The sequence below is a fragment of the Vidua macroura genome, chromosome 1, assembly GCF_024509145.1.
Source record: "Vidua macroura isolate BioBank_ID:100142 chromosome 1, ASM2450914v1, whole genome shotgun sequence".
NCBI lineage: Eukaryota > Metazoa > Chordata > Aves > Passeriformes > Viduidae > Vidua > Vidua macroura.
Genome location: NC_071571.1, coordinates 113,623,871 through 113,629,870, shown reverse-complemented (window position 1 = coordinate 113,629,870; position 6,000 = coordinate 113,623,871).

Below are 6,000 nucleotides of genomic sequence, written 5' to 3'. Positions count from 1 at the left end.
CATGCATCAATTGAATGAAGACAGCCAATGTTCCTAACCCCAGGGTTAACATTGTCTATCATAAATCTGGGGGATCATAAAAATAACTTAACAATTAGGAAAAAAATGATATTATACTCTTTTATTTATTAATCCTCTCATCTGGAGCATGGGACTTTGGAAAAGATGCCCTCCTGAACTAGCCTGACACTGATTTTCTCTCATCTTTACTCGGTGTTGTGAGGTCAGTGTTTTTTTCCCATCAAATAATTGAAGGGAAGACAGAAGTCTCCCTCACTGAGATTAGAAAGGATCAGATTAACACAGGTCTTTTTGTGAAGGACAGAGTAACAGGCCTGCCTTCCTCTGAGCAGCTGGAACCCATGGACTACAGACTTCTCACAAGCCTGCTCATGGGCTCAGCTGCAAATCCTGTCAGCAGCCAACTGGCAAGGGGTCAAAGACCACTTTAAACAGTCATCTATCTTCTTTGCAGCACAGTCACCCACTGTATTTGATTTAAGTTTAGCCAAATTTATGTATTTACTATGAGGCAGTCTGACATTTTATGTATTGGGAGTTGTTTTTTTTAATATAGAAACAGCTCATAACTCATAGTTTAAAGCTGACACTGAATATATGTATAAACTTAAAATATAATGTTCCTGTTCATTAAAACAAATGTTTTGCACAAGCTTTCAGTAAGTTAGATAATTCCCTGACCCCTGGCTGAAGCTGATATTTGCAAATAACTTTTTTAAAATTTTGTACTGATTTGCACATCTCTTTTTAAAAGTCCTTGAAGCTGATCACAAAGCTGTTGAAATAAATGGACTCACGGTATTTCATTTATACACAGGAAAAAAAAAAAAGAAATTACATTGATTCATTGAGCTTCACCTGTTCGTATTTAAAAAGAAAACAGAACAACAAAAAAATACCCCTCCCACTGAAGATTTAAAATTCTTTATAGTGTTACTTGTGTTCCAAAAGCTCTTCTCACATAAAGTGAGAGTGGGCTTTGAAAGATTTGATTTTTCTGGATCAAACAAAAAGAATTATATAGAATATAGTGTTGATTTTGTCATTGGAGTTCTGTCCCAACCAAGGCTGCTGAAATATAATTCAACTGCAGGGGTTAAAAAAAAAATAATTTAGAAATAAACTATCTGATTGCAAAGATGGAACAAGACTTGATAAATGCTAGAGATATTTTACCTCTGGAACACCATAAAGAAAAGGTTTCCTATGAGCCTTTCATTCTTTCTTCTTTGCCCTTTTCAGGGCTTTTTATTTTCTTCTATTTAGTCATGGCTGGAAGTCAAAAGATGTGGAAAGGGTAGAACTGGCAAATAAATCCTCTAACCTGCCTCCGAGTAAAAGAATTTGCATCCAAATATGCATCTTTACACTGGCACCCTTCGGAGCTGTCTCACAGAAAGCTAACTCTTAAAATGATGGCTCATTTCTCTATCCCTCCCCTTCTCCATGTTGGGGGGAAAAAAGAAAAAGTCCTAGTTTATGTTCTGGGTGATAAATGGACCTGCTCCTCTTCCCCATCCTCATTACTGATGAGCTGAGAGCTGATCACAAGACTGGAAGAGCAAGTAGCTCCATGATATACTAGCTTTGCACAGGATGCCTGTGAGTCACCAGTGTGATGTAGTCACAGAAATAACTCATGCTACCAGTCACAGTCTTCGCAGACAGTGACAAATATTATAGCCATAGGGCAGGACATAAGGGAGATCATATCTGGACCATGGCAGAAGGTGCAGAAGTAGTCACAGTCTGGGGAAAAGATAGAATTCAGAAGCGATTTAGAGTAAGGCTGCATCCCATTAGGATGGTGCGGAAACAAGCCAGGGAGCCTGATTAGAGAATGTCTGCACTGAGCATTGAAGAAGAGAAGTGCTGAAAGCCCTGAGCTGCCATGGACTTTATCTGCTCTAGAAGCAGTACATCACAGCACAGTGCTGATGGGCTGTATTTATTATCTCAAAGTGCATTAAAGTGGATGAACTGCTTCTGGCCCTGAGCTGGTCTTGCTGCAGCACAACAGGTAGACAGATCAGCTGGAGTCAGCAATAGCTCAGGATTCTCTGCACCAAATTTCACTGCACTGCATCAACGTCTTCTGTATGAGCTTGGTTTGTGCATTCAGGCACAATGAAAGCTGTCAGGCCATATGATTGCTTGCTATAAATATATAAAGAAGAGGAGGGGAGATGGGGGAATGACACTAGGGCTGGAAAAAAAATTAAATTAGGGGATAACACTGGCACAAAGTCAAATAGATATAAACTAGTTACAAATAGGTTTAGGCTGGAAACTGGAAGACAGTTTCAAACCATCAGAGCAGTGAGATTCCAGAAGGCTTTCCAACAAGAGGAAGAGGGCCAAAAAGCCTAATTACTTTTAAGATTAGGTTTAAATATTTGTGAAAGGGTTATATGACATTGCTGCCTGAGGAAACTGGATAAGATTCAGTAGTTCAGGCAGCTCTTCCTAAATTCATATTCTGCTGAACACTTTCCTGCCATCTTATGAGCCCCTTGGTCATTCATAGTCATCACAAGACTGCCCTAATTTTCTCACATAGCTCAGATCTCCCTAATACTGCACCACCACTGGGGCCCTCAAACTTCCTGTCAGGGGAGAGAGCTGTGCATGCCCGTGTGGAACTGCTTGCAGCACCCAGACATGAGTTCTCATTTTGCTTTTAAGTTCCCATGTTATGTACAGCCTGAGCTCCTGATTCTTGTGAAATGATGAAAGGCCTCAGCCTCACACTTCTTTCAAATATTTGTCTTCTGGTGTGAAGAGAACCTAAGTCGTTTTTGACCTTACCCCAGTCGGACCCTTTGCTGCGCTTGGTGGAACTGCAGTGCAAAGAACACTATCTCGCTTCCTTGCCTCAGTTAAGGGGTTTGACCTTTCTGAGATCTTTTGTCTTCCCTCACTGGACTCTTGAAGCAAAATAAGAAAAAGAATAAAGACATCTAGCTAAAAGGATTCAAAGGAGAAAGAAGAGTTTGGATCTGTCAGCATAAGAACTTTCACTGAAACTGGTCTCAGAACTGGTCTCTTCACTGCAGCTCATGGTACTTGATGGAGCTTTTTTTTTTTTTTTTTTTTTTTTTTTTTTTTTTTAAGAAAACCCCTTTTTTAAAGCCTCTGTTTCTAGATACAGCTTCACATGACAATCTCAGCATCTTGTAAAAATCTTTCTAATCCTCCACCCTGCAGCAAAAAAAAAAAAAAAAGAAATCTTTAAAAGTTTCAGGTTCTGGCTTACCTTATGTAAGCCAGAAAAACAAAAACACTACTATCTTCTATGCTCACAATTCTGCAAGGCCAAGCCAGGGAGTATGGAGTGGCAGTGCTTCCACACACCCTCTTCTGTCTGGTGCTGCTTTTATACGGTGTGCTTTAGAAAAAAGAATAAATCTCCACTTATGGCTTAAAGTTTTAAATCATCTCCAGAATGGTGAGCAAGCATTTTTAGGCTAGTAACATTTTGCTCTCACAGTGTTAAGGAATCCTGAGCCAGGTCTGGTTGAAATTTGTGCTGTACATAACATGGAAGAAAGGGCTGGGAAGAAATTCTGCTCAAAGTGGTGAGAAGAGTGTGTGTGCAAAGTGCACAAAACACATAGCCAATAAATGCCAATACTTGCTGTAGAGTGAAATCCTCTACTTTTCTGAACAAATATATAGCAATAACAACCATAGCATTACAGAGAATCAATTATTTTGCTTCTGGTTAGAACATTTAAAGGATATAATTTTCAATTTATAAAGGGGATTGTGTTTGAAGAATACTTAAAAAATACTACTACTTGATAGGTAAATGTAAGAATAACTTCTGTCAAAACACTGAAAAAGAAACACTAGACATGTACAAATTTATAATTGAAAAGATACAAATAATATACTCTTTTAACTGTTGTTGGTCAGATGCACAGGTAAATAATTAACTTCAATAATTAACTTCAAATGTTTCAAGAATAAATTGTTGTAGGGCTTGGAGTAAAAGTGGAACATAAGAAACATGCATTTAAAGAATCTTATTCAAGGGCTATATCTTAGGAAATTTTGATTACAAGAGTTTTCATTTGAGGTCAAAACATGTGGGGAAGACGTAAAACATGTGAGATTAAAAAAGATAATTCAGAAGAAGATAGGTATTTCCAGAATAAAACCTTTCAATCCTGTGTGAGTCCATGCTCTCAATACAGTTCATAGTTAATGGGCAAATGAAAATGGTGGCTATAAGAAAATTCCTGTACATTTGGAATATGCCTAATACCAAGGTAATATTCTAAGTTTCTGTAACTAAGAAATAGTAACTGTAATATTCTAAGTTTCTCTTAATCTATTTTTTTAAAAAGACCTCACTCCTCTCATTTTTTCTGCCCTTTCACTTAAATGAGGTATAAACACAAACTTGAGACACAGGAACCTAACTGATATGGCAGAGCTATGTATGTTTGCAGACCCACAGCAGCCTAATCACTTCAGGGAATGAGGACTGAGATTTTTTTTAACACAAGGTATTCATCACACTTAAAATTAGTTCATATTTTTTCCTTCTCTTCAATATACTGAAAGGGCTGGGGCCACCAAAGAAGATTTCCTTGGGTAGAGAGCTGAGGAAGGCAGCCTCAGCCTCAGGAGAAAGCCTTGGGGAGTGCTTTTGGAAAGGCTGAGAGACAGGTGACAGAACTACTGTTGTAAGGGAGCTTACCTGGCCTTCCCACACTGGGAGCACAAAAAAAGGCATCAAAAATGTGCATGTGAGATGTGCACTAGACTCCCACCCTAAATTGTCAAAAAGGTACAAAGGTGCCTAAATAAAAGCAGGGACTCCCCATCTTCCAGCATCTCTTCCCTCAGTCAGGGAAAAAGACAAACTAAATTAAATTCATCAAAGTTGTTTTTGCTCTAGTAGTTGCAGCACCATTTGCAAATAGTTTGGTTTCAAAGATGTACCAAAAATATTTTCAGGCACTGCAATAATGAGCCTAGGTTAATTCCAACCAACTAAGCAGTTAAATGTCAATGGTAAAATAATCTGGTGGCTGGGTGATAGTTGTAGGTTGAGCTTCATAGCCAGGGGAGAGTGGGATATTTCCAAAGTCCTAGTCAGGCATTAAGTGTGTGGCAGGCCTTGTAGAAATGATCATACAAGTAGGGAATGGTCATTATTTCTATTGAATACACAGTTTTTGGGAAATAACTTTATCACCCCAGGTTCTTCAAATATTTTCTTGATTTCCCAGGCTTGGCTTTCAACGATATAAAACTCATACACTGTATGACTGAATGCAAAAGATTAGTTAAAAAAAGTATTTATTTTCTATTTTTCTGCTAGGTTTCATTACAAAAAGAAGCATAACAAAACAAAACAGAAGATAGCATTTTATTAGTGGTACATTAATGAGCTTAAACAACTAGGTGACTTATGCTTGTCACAAATACATATTACAAACAATCACAAAACCTTAACTAAAAATGAAATAAATAATTTGAATAGCTTTTCTTTATTTTTTTAATATTTATAAAATATATAGGACTTTCTATTACATTTTTCAGTCATTTTAATCCATAACAAATTAAAATTTATGACATATATTGCAAATATGCTAAAGGGATAAGAATAATTTAAAAAATCTTTAAGTTCCTGGAGGTATGAAATAATAAATCTGTTAATGTTTATCAATTTATTATCATATATCCAGATTGTGCATACCCTGCAAAAATAGCCATTTCTTCAACTAATATACATATGTTTCTTTATAGTATTGTAAGTTTTTAAATATAAAGCTTCATGGATGTATGCTTCTGTTTTACAGTTGTGCCTAATATGTAACTTTCATTAATATATACTGAATATATTCCATTAGTATATACTAATATATAGACACATGCATACACACACACACACCTCCCACATACATACACACAGCATTATATATTAGTATATACTGAACAGCAAAAGAATCTCTGTGACAGATA